The 18,142-nt window shown below is 42.5% G+C and overlaps 1 protein-coding gene across 8 annotated transcripts in view; it reads right to left on the bottom strand.

Annotated features, from left to right (window-relative positions):
- Positions 1-18,142, bottom strand: part of LRRC8D (leucine rich repeat containing 8 VRAC subunit D) — a 112,458-nt gene that overhangs the window by 78,343 nt on the left and 15,973 nt on the right. For 4 of the 8 annotated variants that reach the window (XM_060090083.1, XM_060090078.1, XM_060090080.1 and 1 more), the window contains exon 2: positions 12,301-12,443. The exons of 3 other annotated variants lie outside the window; for them this stretch is intronic. The gene's annotated coding sequence lies outside the window, so the exon portion shown is untranslated. Of the gene's footprint in view, positions 1-12,300; positions 12,444-15,761; positions 15,814-18,142 lie in introns of those variants that run through there. One more of the 8 variants, XM_060090082.1, reaches the window with a different exon arrangement.

Genomic DNA, 18,142 nt, shown 5'->3' with positions numbered 1-18,142 from the left:
CCTGCGCGTCCGGAGCCTGTGCTCCGCAACGGGAGAGGCCACAACAGTGAGAGGCCCACATACCGCAAAAAGAAAAAAAAAAAAAAAACTAGATAATACATAAAACTATAAAAAAAGAAAGTAAAAATCATCTACAATCCTGACACTCAGACATAACTACTCTTAATATCTTGGTATATATCGTTCCAAATTTTTTTCTATGCATACACACACAGATGTTTTGTTTTCTGGTTTGTTTTTGTTGTTGTTGCTGTTTAAGAAAGTGAGAGATCAATTGTGACCTCCAGGGCCAGGACTAAAAAATTCTGTAAAGGAAATAAATGCTAAGAGAGGAGACAAAATAGAGCCATATAAAATGTGCACTTAAAACCACAGAAGGCAGAAAAAGAAGGGGAAAAAAGAAACAAAGAACAAATGCAACAAATAGAAAGCAGTTGGACAAACATGGTAGATATTAATCCAACTATATCAATAATCACATGTGAATCATCTAAATATACCAATTAAAAGACACAGATTGTCAGAGGAGATTTAAAAAAGACCCCGTATTTGTTATCTACAATAGACGCACTGTAAATATAAAAGACTTAGGTTAAAAATAAAGAGACTGAGAAAGAAACTGAGATCATGGGCTGTCTACTACTTTGAGATCTGTTTTTCTACCTTTTCTTGAAAGACAAAGAAAAAAGTCTACTGAGAAAGTCTATCAAGTTCTCAATGTATACATAATTTCCCCAATACATATAAACACTGTTCAACATTTCAAAATGTTGACCTATGTTATATTTAAGAAATATAAAATTGTATATTCTTTGAGCCTATAAATTAATGACAGATGAATAACACATATTTTCTCCCTAATCTTGCTGATAGCTCAGAAACAAAAATCTGGCAACCATAACACAACTGATTTCCTTTCTTTAAAATGGGCTCCCACTCCTCGTTTCTGGAAGTAGGGAAATATTAACAAATGTCCCTATTCCTGCCTGGGAATTCATATACTATTATTACTATGATTATCCTAGCAGATTCCTTCTTCAATGTAGTTCCATGGTCAACATGAGCTGCTCAACTTTTCTTACTAGCCAAGCTATGAAATAATTCACTAACCTAGCAAGTTCAAGTTTAGACGCTATATGGATATATAGAAACTCAGTTGGTTTTTCTCCATTCTAAGTTTAATGCTGAAGGACACTTTCCATGGTTGCATGTCTAACATGCCCATACTGATTAAATACATCTTGGAAACAGACTCTCCTAGACATATTTAGGTTACACAATTTCACATATGTCAAAGGTATGTTTCTAAATTGTATATACACATCCTGGTTCCTTGTGTTTCAAAAAAAGAAGTATTAGACTTGATTTTCCGAGGTTAGAAAAAAAGACTGCAAATTTCCCATTGTGTGATGGTGCTGGAATCTTTGATCTCTACTACTCTGAGTTCACAGTCAGGCTACTTAGTTTATTTTGAGAAAGCAAATCCTTCCTGTTGTTTCTCCGGAAATGGAAGAACACATTTATAGACTATGTTTTAATTTTGTGCTTAAATGGTTTTAATTTTTTAAGTATGTCTCTCTTTGAAGAATATTTAGTTATGTGGAGATATTAACACTTTCTGAAAGAAATTAGAGCAGGGGGGTGGAGAGAATATTCTCAGACTTAAGCTAACTAAAAAGGCGAATTTTCAAAAAATGTCTCACACGAACTGTTACACCCTGTTTCTTCCTGTGAAGAATTTTCCAAGCATTAAGTTGTGCAATAGCTTAATGAAGACAAAAGGAAATGCCCAAGTTTCTCTCAAATATGTAACAGCATAGAGAAATATTAAAGGTTTAATTTTAAAAAGAGTGTCCTATCACCTGCTTAGCCATGTTAAATCACTACAATAATCTCTGAGTCACTCACCTGATGTGGATTCACCCTTTAATGCTAGGGTCACACACCCTCCTGGGCTTTAAGTTGCCATCCCTGCTCTTAATAGGAGACAGAAACAGTTAATGGCTTTGAAGAATAAACTTTCCAGGGAAAGAACATAGCTAGCTGAGAAGAGTGATGAAATGCTCCAAACTGTTTCTGATTTCTCTACGGGCAAAGAAAAGCAAGGTGGAATGAAGGAGATGGGAAGGAGAAAGGACATTTAAGGTAAGATGCTACAAATCATGCTTAACCTCCTTCAACTGTTGAATTCTCTCCCACATGGCACACTTATAACTAAGAGGGAGAAATAAACCCAGTGAAAATAAAACGCAATCATATAGGGAAAGAAACAATGTAGATGATGAACGCAAAGACTATGACCACCCTTACGAAGTGATGTCTCAGGGAGCTGTGGCACGCAGCAAACCCACCCTGTCCGCCCCTTGCCCAACTCCCATTATAGCTCCATGCTCTGTTCCCCCTTTCCTGCCTTGCTACCTCTCTCCCATTGCCAGGTGCAGCCCAGTGGCAGAGACCTGGACACAGTCACCTGACGGCTGTCCTAGTCTCACGTTGTCAATACCCACTGGCATTAGAGCTGTTATCAGGACTCATGAATGATAAATGACAGGAATCTAACTACTCTTATTCTTTTGTCCATTCATTTTTGTCCAATGATGTACAAGTCTCACAGAAGTCCTAAGAGTTACGAGAGACTTGGGGGACATGAAGAGTAACTTCCTCCAGTGAAAGATGAGGAAACTGAGGCTCAGAGGGATTAGCTGACTTCCCTAAACCCATTCTCTGTTACTGAAAGAACTAAGACTAGAACACAAGTTCCCTAAGCCCAATTTTTGTTCCCTCCACACCCCACCCCCGGACCCAACATCCTGAAGCTTCCTTAAATCACCATCTAAACTTAACATTTCAGGCAAGGGCTGTGTGTTTTAGTTTAAAAGGTCATTCATGGTATTCATCTTCCTCTATCAACCAGAAAAACAAACAAACAAAAAAACACCACCAGCAGCATCGAATCCTCACTGACAAAACCCCAGCTGGGCCCTCAATGATACAGGACTATTACTTGTCCTCAGTCAGCGAGCTCCTTTTCCCAAGTTAACTGTGAACTCACTTTCGACTGTCTTCTCAAGGTCCCCTCGCTCTCGGCAGATTTCATTTGCTCCTACCTCACGGAGAAAACCCAAGCCGTCAGGAAGGAACTTTCTCAACTTCCTCGCAGCCTCCACGTGTGTACTCATCCACAGCTACATGTGTCTTTCCCTCCTCCTCTCCTGTCTCAAAGGAATGAACGTCCCTATTCCCTCCCGAGACAAGCCTGCACTCCAGGCCCTGTCCACCCTATCTTTTCTGGAAACTGACTCCCTTAGTTATTCTCTCTTCTACCTTCAGTCACTTCCTCTCCACTACTCTCAACTAAGATATAAGCTCTAGTTACCATGATACACAAAATATATTCCTCCATGGACAAATGTGTACACACACACACACACACACTCAGTGCCCCTGCTTCTCAACTCCTACTCTGTTCACCCATGACAACCTAGATTTAGCCTTTAGAACTCTCTACCAACTAAATACCTAATCACCAAATTCATCTCCCATTTTCAATCTTTACCTGAACTTCCTGTGGCCTTGAACACACCTGACAGTTTTCCCTATGTAACACTTGGGCGATTTGGCAAGTTGCTTACCTGAGCTTTAGATAGTTTATCTGTAAAGGACAATAACAATAATTATTTCATGGGGTATTGTAAAAATTCTCTGACATAATATACGGAAACACCACCAAAAACCCTGGTGCTTAATATTACCATCTGTATTTGTGGATTTCCCTGGTCCTCTTTCTCTCTCCCCTTCTTCTGTCTGTTGTCTTCGGTCCTTGGGCCATCCCTGGGAATTTCAACTATGTGCATGGCTGGAACCACCAGTTCCAGTCCCTCCACAATACACATCTCCAGCCCTGGCTTCTCTCCTGGGGTCTGGGTCTCTCAAGATCAGCTGAGTGCCCACAGGCACCCCAACTTTACTTCAAACTGAACTCACTGTTCTCTCTCCAAACTTGCTCCTCTGCTGTTTTCCATCCCGATGAATGACACCCTCAGACAGTGAATCTTCCCAAGGAGAAACATCAAGAGTCACCTTTCTCCTTCTTCCCTCTTACTCCCCTCCCACTTTCTACCAAATCAGCAAACAATTCTTTCTCCTAAGTGATTCTCAAATCCATCCTCTCCTTTCCTTTCCCACCATCATCGCCTTAGGTCTGGTCCTCATTATTTCTACTTGGATTATTTCAACCGCCACTGGGCTTCTCCCTGCTTTCCTTTCACATACCTTAAGACAGTGACTTAAGCATTTATTTCACCCTCGATGATTCCACAATGCTACCAGGAAAAAGTCCACACTTCCAGAAATAGCAGTGTACGACCCTAGACAGGACTGGACCAAGAATCTGAACCAAAATGCACCTCCTGCTCTCCTCGCCTCTGCACCACGGCCCCTCTGCTCCAGGCCCACATACCTGGTGCTCCTTACCGGGCTCTGAACCTGGGCTGTTTCTTCTTCCTTTTTTTTTTTTTTCCCTGTTCAGTCTAATAAGCCTATCCCTCCAATATTTAGCACTAAAGTCACCTCCGGCATGAATTCTTTCCTCACAAACAAGAAAGAACAAAGCACTCCCTCCTCTGTGCCCCACTCTCTATTATTATTTATTACAAGGTATTGCTATAAAGTGTTCCACATTCTAAGTTCCAGTTAATGATTTGTGTCTATCTTCTAAGGTCAGGCACTGTGTCATACTCACATTGTATTTTCAGAATTTAGCACAACGACGGGTGTACAGCAGATAGGAGGAGGAGAGATAAGGGAACTAAGATTTAATAGTTTGGAACTCAGCAAATGTCTGCTGAATGAATGAAGTAGTATAGCTGTCAATTACATTAGAATAATTGAAGAAGGAGGAGCTGGTAAGACAGGTGCACCTGACAGCTGGTGAGGTGATCACAGAGGAACCTGAATGAGAAATGGAAAATGTCCACATTGATGAAGTCCCCTGCTGAGGATGTGAGGTCGGTCAGGTCAGAGGCTGGGGCTGTTGTCATTAAACGCAGGTGAATAGCTCCTGTTTAAAGCACAATAGGAGAACAATTCCAACAGCCCAAGGACATTGGTCTTATAAGCAGGTTTTGGACTCTAGAACATTCTACATTATCATTTTATCAGACTTTATGCAAGCTTAGTACCTTTCAGTAGGTGGACTGCGTCCCTCTACTATATCCATAAAGCACCTTAAGAACGGCAGACAAAAAAGACATGTAAATGCCTGCTTCTCAAATAAAGCAACCTAGCATTTGGTGTGACATACACTGGAGACTGGAGAGAGAACGAGACCCCCGAGCTGGTAACAGAGTGAAGCAAAGTAAAGCTTGGAGAAAACCCGAGCTGAAACTGGCAGTGTTTTCCCAATAATAAGCAAACATCTATAATTAACAGGCTTTCAAGAGTATTCAGCCACATATTATGGCATCACACCTCATAAAACATTCATTCAAAAGCCATATCAGGAATGCATATCCCAGCTCTATGAGCACGCACAGATCACTGAAGAAGAGAGGACTTTGAAGTGAAACACCCACTGCCCTACATAGATGACCAAGCATGAAAGGGAGCCGTGATTGCTAAAAAAAAAGAAATAATAATAAAATCGAGAAGAAAGTGTAATGTCAGGAAAGTTAGGGTTATGTTAAATTATGCTACTAAATAAATAATATTCCTGAAGGAGTAAACACATTTCTCGAAAACACATTTGCAGATGTAAAGGGCTAGCACATACAAATAAGGGCAAGACAGCCACCCAAAATGATCTCAAATAGTTTTGAACTTTTAAATTTATATCAGTCATGATAATAAGATCAAGTCATATAAGTGTACGGGTAAGATAAGGCATATTTCAAAGCCCTAGTAATTTAAAAAAGTGAATCAACGACCCAGGAACACACAAATAAGCCATCTGAACAAAACAGAGATCTCAGAAGGAGATCTGTATAAATGTACACTTATATGCTACAGGTGGCACCAAAAATCTATGGAGAAAGAGTGGATTATTTGGTAAATAGTGTTGAAGAAACTGGCTCACAAGATGAACAGTTTTTAAAAAATAAAAATGAAGGGGTAAGACAGGAATAAAGACACAGACCTACTAGAGGATAGACTTGAGGATATGGGGAGGGGGAAGGGTAAGCTGTGACAAAATGAGAGAGTGGCGTGGACATATATACACTACCAAACGTAAAATAGATAGCTAGTGGGAAGCAGCCGAATAGCACAGGGAGATCAGCTTGGTGCTCTGTGACCACCTAGAGGGGTGGGATAGGGAGGGTGGGAGAGAGGGAGACTCTAGAGGGAGGAGATATGGGAACGTATGTATATACATAACTGATTCACTTTGTTATAAAGCAGAAACTAACACACCATTGTAAAGCAATTATACTCCAATAAAGATGTTTTTAAAAAAAAGAATTTACACCTTACATCTTAAACTTCGAATCGTTTAAAAACCCAAGAGTAAACCTATAAAGCTAAGAAAGTGAAGAGAGACTATAATATGAGCCTAGAATACGGAAGCATTTCTTAAATGACTCAAAATACACAGACCACAATAATGTTAAAAACTGGTGGGTTCAACTACATTAAAATTAAAGATTTTGTTGTTGTTGTTACTGAAAGGCACCACACACAAACTTACCAGACAAGTGACATACTGGGAGAAAGTATTCACCATATCCACAGCTAACAAGGCATTAACTTCTAGAATATACAAGGAACTCCACAAGAATTCTTTCAAGGAACTTCTTACAAGGAAAGGGGAAGAGACCCAATTCACAGAAAAGGGAAATTAAGTACCTGAAGAGACGCTCAACCTCACTTATACATCAAAACAAGGCAAAATTCAACCATGAGCCACAGTGAACATCTAATGGAGAGCAAAAATCAGGAAATTTGTTAATAAAAAAAGAAATCATCATGTAGAACTGGTGGAGATATAAAACTGATAACAATCTGTGCAGTTCCTCGTAACATTAGTATGCTATGTCCTAAGATCCAGCAATATTGCTTGTGGCCAATACTACCTCAAAAAACTCTTACCAACAGATTCAATACACTCATGAATATAAGTATACGTTCCTTGGGGGGGAAAAGAGCATACATACTGCATGGAAGCCAAAAATACTTATAAAAATGTTGACCCTTTCACGTCCCTATTCCTAAAGTCGGCATGTTCTGTATGATTTTAACCGAACCTTTGCTGAAAAGGTAGGTAAGACTAAACAAAATGTTCTCATTTCTCTTCACAGGTGAGGTTAAGGACAGAGAAAGAAGCAGATGTGATGACAGAAATGTTTTAGCCTGGGGACTGACAAACCTGGATCCGAGGCCAGGCCTCAGCTTGTCCATGTGACCTGGATAAATTACAATCTCCACTTGCTTCCGTTTCTTTACCTATAAAAGGGGGATATTACCCACCCTGCACAATACCAGGAAGATTACAGATAATCCATATAAAACATTCAATAAATAGAAAGTTTTTTTTTTTTAACCAGAAAAAAGAGCATCATGCACTAACCCTAACAGATTTTGGTGCCCTGCCTAATCTGCCTTAAACAGAACACCAAAACCTCAGCAATGGGCATGGAAATCAGAGAGACAGATTCAATATGAACGTGTATGTCAGCTTTTCCCACTACAGAACAGGGTAAATAATCTCTCTCTTTCTATACACTTATTGAACACTGTAAAGGTTAAGACTGGGAAGGCTCTTTTAGCTTCTACGAAATGAATATAAGGCTGCATGCAGATGGTAGCAGTCACGACAGTGGTGACCCGGGCGTCGGAGTCCTGACTTGACAAACGTAAGGAAGCACTGTAGGCAGAATGTCGGGAGGACGCTCTTAGGAGAACTCCAGTTATCTGTGACTGACGAACTACAGGACCTCAAAGCTGACCATGAAAACAATTAACCCAGAAACAAGATCAGATCCAAAGTCAGGACTTTACACATTACCTATTTAATGTACAACAAAGATGAAAAATTCCACTCGGGAATCTTTATAACCTGATGGCTAACATAATGTACATCACCATTGCTGCATTTTCAGCCTGGAGCAGTTGTTTTACTTCAGTCCTGAGTCCCAACCTGTGGACTTCAGGATCCTGGCAGAAGTCGGTAGACTGAACCCCTGTCCCACTCATACATGTACTACTATTTTACAAATACGGGAAAATGCTGTGGTGATTCTTTATAATATATATCCAGTTAAGTGATATTAAATAGTGACTCTGTCACTAAATATTACCAATCATCAGAAATGAGAAGTAAAACTCTGAACAAGTCAAAATCTTTGAAATCTTTTAGTAGTAAATAAAAGTTTCCTGATTTTTGTAAGGCTTGAGAACCACTGCTTTAAAGTTCACAATTTCCAATTGAAGATAGTTTTTATTTTATAATAGACATGAAGGAAAAGAGAGAGCGTTTTGAAAAAATGAAAATCCTAATGCACATTTATCTCCATTCCTAGTCCTCTCTTGGCCATAAACTTTTCCTTGGCATTTAACATCAAAGCTAGTTACCCTTTCATTCTTAGTTCACAAGCCACTGCAACTGTTTAAAACAGACAGAAGTGGCAGTGCATTGTGTATTAAGAAAATATGCATATATCATTCCATTCCTTACTTATAAAAGAAAAGACCACTCAGGGGCTTCCCTGGTGGCGCAGTGGTTGAGAGTCCGCCTGCCGATGCAGGGGACACGGGTTCATGCCCTGGTCCAGGAGGATCCCACATGCCGCGAAGCGGCTGGGCCCGTGAGCCATGGCTGCTGGGCCTGCGCATTCGGAGCCTGTGCTCTGCAATGGGAGAGGCCACAACAGTGAGAGGCCCACGTACCGGGGAAAAAAAAAAAAAAAAAAAAAAAAAATCACTCAGTTTATCTCCCTTTCCTCCCCCTCCCTCTCCCCCACCTTCTCCCCCTTCTCCTGATGCTTTGACACAATTCTACAAAGGGGAAGTTATAGATCACTACAGATACTTCAATTGTTGAAGACAAAATAAATATTTTATCCAGCATATCCCACTGAAAATATACTCTAAATTTTAATTTATGCTCTTCTCCGTGTAACATATAAATCCTAGCTAAAGAGAGCCTCAACGTTAAATGTTCCAAAAATAAGAAAAATAAACTTATTTCCATCTGGGGAGTATTACAAAAATATTTAATATATAAAGTGTATATGGATTTGCCCATGTCTTTTATAATATAAGCTTTTCAGTAAGTTATCCTGAACTGGGGTGGGGAAGTTGGGGGGCCATGTACAGTGGTCATACAGTATGTAGGGTAGTGGAGTATGAAGAGAGCTATATACATCATTTATTAATTTTTTAATTTATTATTTCTTTTCTGGGATGTAAACTATGTCCTAGGGGTAAACCAGAAATGTTGTTTTTTACTCTAAGAAGTTAAAATATGCTAATCTGACCTTTCAAAAAGATACTGTTCATTAAGACCTGACATAAGATATCTGTAAATTAAAATATGCCATTAGAATGTTGGCAGCAGAAAACAAATCACAATGATGCAAACACAGCTAAATCTAGTCACTAACACAGAGGAAGTGTAATTTCAAACATGGAAAAAACAACAACAACAATAGAACCCCCTAAGCTCTGGGTAGAGAGGAATGGGAAAAGATCTGGAGATACAGGTGAAGTTAGAGTCAGTGTTTATCAGCTCTCTTTTAGAAAAGCAAGACGGGCTTCCCTGGTGGCGCAGTGGTTGAGAGTCCGCCTGCCGATGCAGGGGACACGGGTTCGTGCCCCGATCCCGGAAGATCCCACATGCCGCGGAGCGGCTGGGCCCGCGAGCCATGGCCGCGGAGCCTGTGTGTCCGGAGCCTGTGCTCCGCAACGGGAGAGGCCACAGCAGTGAGAGACCCGCGTACCGCAAAAAAAAAAAAAAAAAAAAAAAGAAAAGCAAGACCATCTGAATCAGCGTTGCCATCTCTTCCTTAAGCGGCCACTTCCCAGATTACAAGAGAGCCAAGCACTATAAAGCATAAGACTCTTGTTCAAGTCCCAGCATGTCCATTTACTAGTATGACCACTGACAAGTCACATTTTATCAGCCTCCGTTTCCTCACTCCATCAAACAGAATAAATGAATCCTATTTCAGACTGTTAAACAGAGTAATAAGTTATACAGGAGATATAGAAAATGCGCAATGAGGATCTAAAGGCCATTTATTATGATTCCTGGGTTATTATTTAATTAGTATCAAATTCCACTAGGGCGGGGGTAAATCCTGTTCCTAAATAGGGGACAAGTTTGGGAGGTCACAAAGGCTGTTCTATTTTATCTTGAAACAGAATGACAGATGCTGAGGAAAGTCCTCAGGAAAATTAATGAATCAGAGGGCTGGGAGTATACCTGGGTATAAAAATAGAGGCAAAATACTATGGTTGTACAGGTCTTTCAAGAGTCCCTCTTAATGACTTGTTTTCACTTTTAATCTCATTATGTATTTGGCAAGAAGAGGCAGAAACAGACTTCTCACAATTAAATTCAAATTTAAGAAGTCCACATCTATCTAGAAAAAGATAAAATTAATTGCTCAGCGCTCATAGTGTATCTTGGCTACTTAATGCTAACACAATTACGCCAATTACTGATAATATCACAATGCTCAAAGCACCTGCATTTTAAAAGAGATTAAAGTTCTGAAGGCTACTGGAATAATGGGATCTTATAATTTAAATTACCTCCATGCTGCTAATAAGAAAAAGAAAGGGAGGGAGGGGAAAGTACAAATGTACCAGGCTGAGTAACTACAAAAGATTTTCCTTTCAAACCAAAATTAATTATGTAGTAAATACTATTTCACTACAAAAAACATCAGCATTAAAGTGGTATAGTCAGCATAGGACATCACGAATTTAAATTCTGCAACCAACCCTGCTACCCGAGAAAGCTTGACCGCCCAATAAGGTGAAGGGGCTAAGTGCACATAGTACTGTGATTTTGCACTTTCCCTCCCGGCTACAGAAAGAGGCCCTTCTTTGCAGAATCTCACCTTCCTCCCCTCTAGTCATTTGCATGGATCCCTTCTTCCAAAAGAAAGAGAAAGAAGATGCTACTGGCTTTAACTTCATGCAAACATTTAATTTGAGGCTACAATCTTCCCATCAAACTGCCTCTCACCTCCTCTCAACCATCACACCTCCTTTAGTGTCCCTCCTGAAGACTGGAGTTCAACCAGGTAGACAAATAATGGCGGGGAAACAAGACCGGGCTTTCACTGGGGGAAAAGTCCGTCTGATTTAGTCTGCAGAGAGAGGAGCTGCCAGGGAAATGAAGAAGCAAAAACTCTGCGCATAAAACCAACCTTTCCTCTAGCATTTTGTTCTCCACCTATGCACTTCTGAGATGGAGTAAGACGAGCCATGTGAAACTGTAACCTACCCAGTGAATTTGAGAAAAGTCGTTCTCAATTTTACTCTGATGAAAAATGGCATTTAATGAATAAAGATGTCAAGCTTCTACCTTTAAAAGTACCTCTGTCTCAGCAAGAGAGGCTGGCTAAGAATCCACAACTGGAATTAACAAGCCAGACATCAGACTAAACATCTCAGAACTAGCTGCCCCTCATTCCTGGTCACTACCTTTCCAGTGTGTGTCTGCATCACGAACTCCCTCAGTTCCTGACAGCCTGGCTCTTCCAAAATGGAAAGCAAAGAGCCTGGACTCCTCTGTTTCACCGGCTGAAGAGCTGGTGAGATTTCTTAGCCCGGACACCAAGCCTCTTGCTCCCCTTTCCACCTTACACATCACCCTCAACTCATCCTCTTTCTCCCCCAGGTCCCCACCCCTCCCACTCACATTACTCTTAATAACACCCAAGCCACCCATTTATGTAGATAACCCTTGGCCTGGCGAACAAAGTGAAGAACAAAGAGCCGCTACTTCAGGCGGCAGGAGGAGGAGAGGCGAGGGTGGAAAGGGCAGCTGAGGACTCGGGAAGCCTCCCGGGCACAAGCAGCCCAGCCACGAAAGCTCCCGCCTGGGGTGGGTGAGGAAGCGGGGCAGGTCCCGCGGGCGCCGCGTGCTGCCACGCGCCTTATCGCCGGGGTCCAACGCACCCGGGTAGCAGAGCCACAGAGTTTGGAGAGATCCTCCTGGAGAGAAAGCAGCCAGGGGGGCGCAACCTAGAAAAGGCACGGCGAGTGAGGCTGCAGCGCGGGAGCTGCAGATCCGCTGAGTGACTGAGTGACAGCCCAGCGCCCGGCCCGCGGGCTCGCAACCCAGCCCCGCACCTGGACCAGGCGGCCACCCTGCTCCCTCAGGGCGCTCTCCTCTCCGGGGACTGGCTTCCGGCGGGCTCCGCGAGCTGGAACCGGCGCGACTTCACTCTTCCATTCTGGGACCCGGCGGCACGTTACAGACAGCCGTGCACTTCCTGTTTGAAACACACAGGGGAGAGAAAGACCGAGAGATCCGAGTGCCGGCCAAGCGGAGGGAGGGACGCAGGCCGGCGGGGAGGGCGGACGAGGGGGCTGCGGGTTGCATAACCGCCGCCGCCCTCCTCGCACGGTCCGGGGCACCCGGCGCTCTCGCGGAGGGCGACCCGCCACCCCGGCGGCCCGCGAGGTGGCTGCCCGCGGCCCGGCCTCCCCCTGCCGGCGGCCTCGCCTGCGGCGCACTGGCAGCCCTTCCGTTTCCAACCCCCGCCTGGGTTTCCCCCTCCCCGCGCGGACCTAAGTCAACTACAAGCTGTCTGCCTGCCTCAGTGTTCCTCCTTTCCTCTCCTCTCCGCCCCCGGAAAAAAAAAAAAAAATTGGCCGGAGGGGAAGGTATAAAGACAAGCTGAGCCTTTCCAGGGGAGAGGAAGCTGGATTTACGCACAATTTTAAACTTAGCCACATCCCAGTATATCCACTACAGCTCAGCTGCCGAAAGAGCTTCTGGATGGGAAATTACTTCTCTTGCGCCTGGCTGACTCAAAAGGGAGAGCGTTCATGCAGTAGCCACGAACTGCCAATAAAATAAAATAAAATAAAATAGTATTCCGGGCTCCTAGGCTAGCTGTCTACTGGGATCCTTACCCGCACAGTGCCCTAATATTTACATCTACCAATTCCACACAAAAGATCATCATATAGTGCATTCTTCCAGAAAACAATTAAGTATTTCTCTGGGCATATGAATCACAGAGCAGTCCCAAACTTCTGCGTTTATGTCCATTTTGTCACCCTCTGACTTGGGTGAACTTCAGGGTAGTGTTTAAAAGATAGTAAACAGGTGGTTTAAGAATCTGCCATAGGCAGAGTGTACCAGCTCTAGGAGTCCGCTTATGCGTTCAGTGCCCAGTTTCTGGGCTTCCAGGTGTGGACAGCTTCACCGGTGCCCTGCCTGCCCTTGAACACGAATCTATCAGGTTGCAAGGCACCTACAGCACTGTCTCTGATAAACAGCTCCTTTTATCATCAAGGTGATAACTTAAATAAAAGTTATTCCTGTTTCAAAACTCAACATGGAGAACAGAATATAAAGGATGATTATTCTACATAAAAAGTTAAATTTTGACTGAAGGAAAGAAACTGATGGACATTAAGCTCCTGCTAAGCCTTAGCATCTCATTTTAATCTCCCTTTAGTCTTAATATTTCCCAACAGATCTGCAAAAGTCCTATTCTCATATTCCCAATTGAGGAAGCAGGGTCAGAGAAGTTAAGTAACTGTCCTGATGTCTTAGCTAGAAAGTGGTCAAATGGAGAACTGAATAAGAGTTCTTTCCTAAGTGTAAAATCTGGGCCATTTCCTCTAAGCTCTGCTTATTCTCAAAACAACAGTGAATTCTCAGAGAAAAAAATCAAGCCCATCGACCATCTGTGATCCATTCCTTCATCTCCAAATGGGCCTGCAATTCCATGCTATCACTCTGTTGAACTAGCTAGGCTCCTTACCCACCTGAATAATATGTACCTTGATTACTTGAGCAGAGGACACCGTGCTCTTTCCCATTATCTACCACTGGCTCTGTCAGCCTTTTCAGAATTACTCGGTGGCAAAAGTTCAAAAGGTTCTAGGATAGCCACTCATATGCCAAGGTACAAAGTCTATCCAGTTCAGAACCTAATCTGCTGACTAGTATCTGTTCCCTGAATTCTCTTCCAACTGGGCCGTTTTAAGAAGAAGGCAAACAAACAAACAAAAACCGCACCACACAAAACAAAACATGCATGGGCTCCACTCTTAGTGAAACTTGAAATTCTCTCACTTTCCATTTCCTTCTGCTTTGGCACTTAGCTCACACTCACCTGTCAACAGCATGCTGCTATTAGCCTCCTGACAAGCCAAGAAACAGAGCATGTATTAAAAGGTGATTAAGAATCTTGGCATGGGGCTTCCCTGGTGGCGCAGTGGTTGAGAGTCCGCCTGCCGATGCAGGGGACGCGGGTTCGTGCCCCGGTCCGGGAAGATCCCACATGCCGCGGAGCGGCTGGGCCCGTGAGCCATGGCCGCTGAGCCTGCGCGTCCGGAGCCTGTGCTCCGCAACGGGAGAGGCCACAACAGTGAGAGGCCCGCGTACCACAAAAAAAAAAAAAAAAAAAAAAAAAAAAAAGAATCTTGGCAATGATGAGACCCCAGATACTTGAGCGGAGAGTGAGGGAGAAAGTGAGTGCTTTTGTCTTGTCTCCTGATGAGCTGCGTCTCACTCGCCCTTCCCCACCACCTCACTCAGCAGCACAGACTCTGGAGCTGTAGGGCGTGCAGGTGAAGGGCAAGGACAGTTCAAGTGTGCCGGTAGGGGCTGGGCAGGGGCAGGTGCACTCCCATCCTTCAGGTTCGCACAGGGGCATGCGGGCTTATTACTAAAAACCTCCTGAGGGATCTTAGCATGCTTTTAGGGTCCAGGTCTGCCTCTGCTGCCATCATTTTCCTTCTCTCAGTCCCTCGCTTACCCTGGACCTGTCCACTCTTCATTTCTTTTCACAAACCTAATGCTTCTTCCCAAAGCACTGCCATTGCTTTCCCACAAAGTACCTGGTGGGAGGGAGGGAGGAAGGAGGGCATTTAACTCAGAACTTCTCTCAATTCTCTCATTTAAAAAAAAAAAAAAGTCAATAATCACCATGTTTTGGATACAATTCTATTTTAAAATACTTTTTGGTATCCCTGCCTTCATTTCTGTTACTCATAAATCCAAGAGCCTAAAAGGAAAACCTCTAAAGAAAAATGAAATTCTTGAGACAAAGCAAAGGAAACATGCTTAAATTAAGCTGTCTGGGTCCCAAAGTTCATAGTTTGGATAATACAACATCCTAAGATTGCACCCATTCCTGACAAGTATGTATCCTAACAACCACAAGACCAAAGCATCATATCGTACTTTCTCACAGCTCAGCTATTCTCCTGCCCCTTCTGTATTTCATGGAAAGTGTGTCTTCCTTGACACTGTTAGGCAGAAAAAAATATTAAAATAACAACCTCATAAAAAGAGAAACAAATGCTCCCAGGTAAGCACAAATGACTCCACAAAAAATAAAACTGATTTTGGAAGAATACTGGAGGTTAATTTTGCAAGTCTCCACTCCCTAAGTACCACAGTCCGTGGACCAAGACAGCAACAGTGTGAAAGCCATTTTAGAGGCTCCAAATTAAGTGACGAAAGATAGCTTTCCTGAGGACTAATGGGTGTGGAGGAAGAGATGATAAACTCATATCCCAAAACGATGCTCCTTATCTTTCTTCATCTTAAAAGAGAAAGACCTTACTTTGGTGATTAAAAATGTCTGCGACACGATTTCTCTGTGTGAGGATTCTTGGCCATTATTACAGCTGGATTTTCTGCAAACAAAAAAAGAAAAATGACAAGCCATCTGGTTACCTAAGAGACTGCCTCTCTGTAATAGCAGCCTTCACAGCGGCATCCCTGTCTCTGTCTTCACTTCTAGGGTAGCACATGCAACAGGCTTTTCTGTGAAGGAGGTCTCTGGCACTCACACTCATCTCCAGGCCTCTGCAAAACCTGGGCCGTGGCTTTCAAGGAAAATGTCTTCAGAGCCAACTGGCTGGCTTGATTAGCATTTACCCACGGACGGTTATTAGCCATTTTCAAGGAGCCAGAGTGTCATTTCCCATGGCAAAAATGTAGCAAGGGGATGCAAATCACCTTTTTAAAAAAGTCTGCCTGCAAGATGGTTTAGGCTCCCTCCTAGGCACAAGAGTCTCCTGGTTTCAAGCAAATTGAGGAGGAAAGCACTACTCAGAACACTTGCAGCATTACTTGGAAGACCCAGCTACACGTCAGAAACGCAGGCCTGGGTGGCTACAGGCGTGAGCTGGTATGTCCCTCAGCTCAGTGCTTCAAAGCACACACATCTTGAGCAGAATTAGTAACATTTACATAGGACCCACACATGCCCTGCCTCAATGGATTCTCAGAACTGCCTTTGCAAGGAGGTCTCATTGCCACTGTGCTAGAAGTGGAGCTCATAGGTGTTTTTCTCAAAGCAGCAGGTAATGAAGCTAAAATTCACCCTGGGTCTGTTCTTCCTCTGAATTGAGAAGAAATGAGTAGGTGCATTTTGGCTGTGGATTTATTATTCTGTGCTACACATCTTTTACTCAGAAGAATCTCTCTCAACTATATCACGTGACTTCATCAACTTCCCAAGTTGTTTGAAAGAGTAAACTATAAACATGTATTTTCCAACGGGCCAACTGATTCTTAGCAATATGTCAATATAAATTAGGTTAAACATGATCTTAGGTTGCAGCTGAAAAGTATTTAATAAAATAATAAATAAGACAGATCCACAGGTCGATCAAACTATAATGGACAAAATGTTTTTTTTTTTGGTCTGCGTTGCGTCTTTGTTGCTGCACACGGGCTTTTCTCTAGTTGCGGTGAGCAGGGACTACTCTTCCTTGTGGTGAGCGGGCTTCTCACTGCCGTGGCTTCTCTTGCTGTGGAGCACGGGCTCTAGGGTGCGTGGGCTTCAGCAGTTGTGGCGCCCAGGCTCAGTTGTGGCTTGCGGGCTCTAGAAAACAGGCTCAGTAGTTGTAGCACATGGACTTATAGTTGCTCCACGGCATGTGGGATCTTCCTGGACCAGGGCTCGAACCCGTGTCCCCTGCATTGGCAGATTCTTAACCACTGCACCACCAGGGAAGTCCCAATGGACAAAATCTTAATACATTTTTTCCAAGTTTCCCCTCTCATTCTTCAGTTAGTATGCAAATATACACGTAAAGTGAGCCATGACAGCTGATGTACTGTGATTCAGTGAGCATAAATATGAAAGATTAGCAGGAAACCATACAGGCTTGACTAAATGCAAATACTTGTACATAAGTTAAGAGTATTCAAAACTGTTCCTGGCACAGACTGCTAACATGAACATCCTTGGGTTATTTACTGACTGTTGATCATGATGTGTATTGTGTAGACTAAACACTTTCCTATAAGACATTTTTCTTTGGAAGGCATGTTTTGTCTATTCATTGTCTGTAGTGGGGATTTCTGCCTCCTTATTAAAAAAAAATTTAAAAATTCTCTTTGGGCATCCGTTTAAAAATAATACATTAAAAACCCAACAACTTAAAATGATTTAACAGGTCCAATAAATATAATGTTTATTACTAAGAAAATAATGTTCTTAAAAAGATTTTTAAAATATATAAATATCTGTACAATTACATACTGGGAAGTAGCAATGTAAGAGTTGATAGGGAATAAGTCATACTGTCTACTGAGTATATCAATTCTCAACTACCTATTATAATGGAGTCTTCAAAAAGAAAAGCAATTTACAAATAATTTAAGGTGGCAAAGCTGGACAGTTTGATCTTCATCATCTCCTTTCCTTTGCCTGCAGTAGAGTGACTAAGGCAAATAGCATGAAAGAGAAACAAAGTGCCTGGAAAATCCAGAAACATTATTATAAACTTTTGAAAGATTATTCATCAATTTTTAAACTAAACCTAGCTAAACAAATTCCAACCACTTTACATGTATTGACTCAATTATTCCGGACAACTCTATGAAGCAAGAACTACCATTACTTCCATATTACAGACCAGGAAACAGACACAGAGATATTAAGTAATTTGCCTAAAGTAACACTACTAGCAAATGCCAGAACTTGGGCAG

The sequence above is a fragment of the Mesoplodon densirostris genome, chromosome 2 (assembly GCF_025265405.1).
Source record: "Mesoplodon densirostris isolate mMesDen1 chromosome 2, mMesDen1 primary haplotype, whole genome shotgun sequence".
NCBI lineage: Eukaryota > Metazoa > Chordata > Mammalia > Artiodactyla > Ziphiidae > Mesoplodon > Mesoplodon densirostris.
Note: the sequence above shows the minus strand (reverse complement) of the source record. Positions and strands in the feature narration are given on the sequence as shown.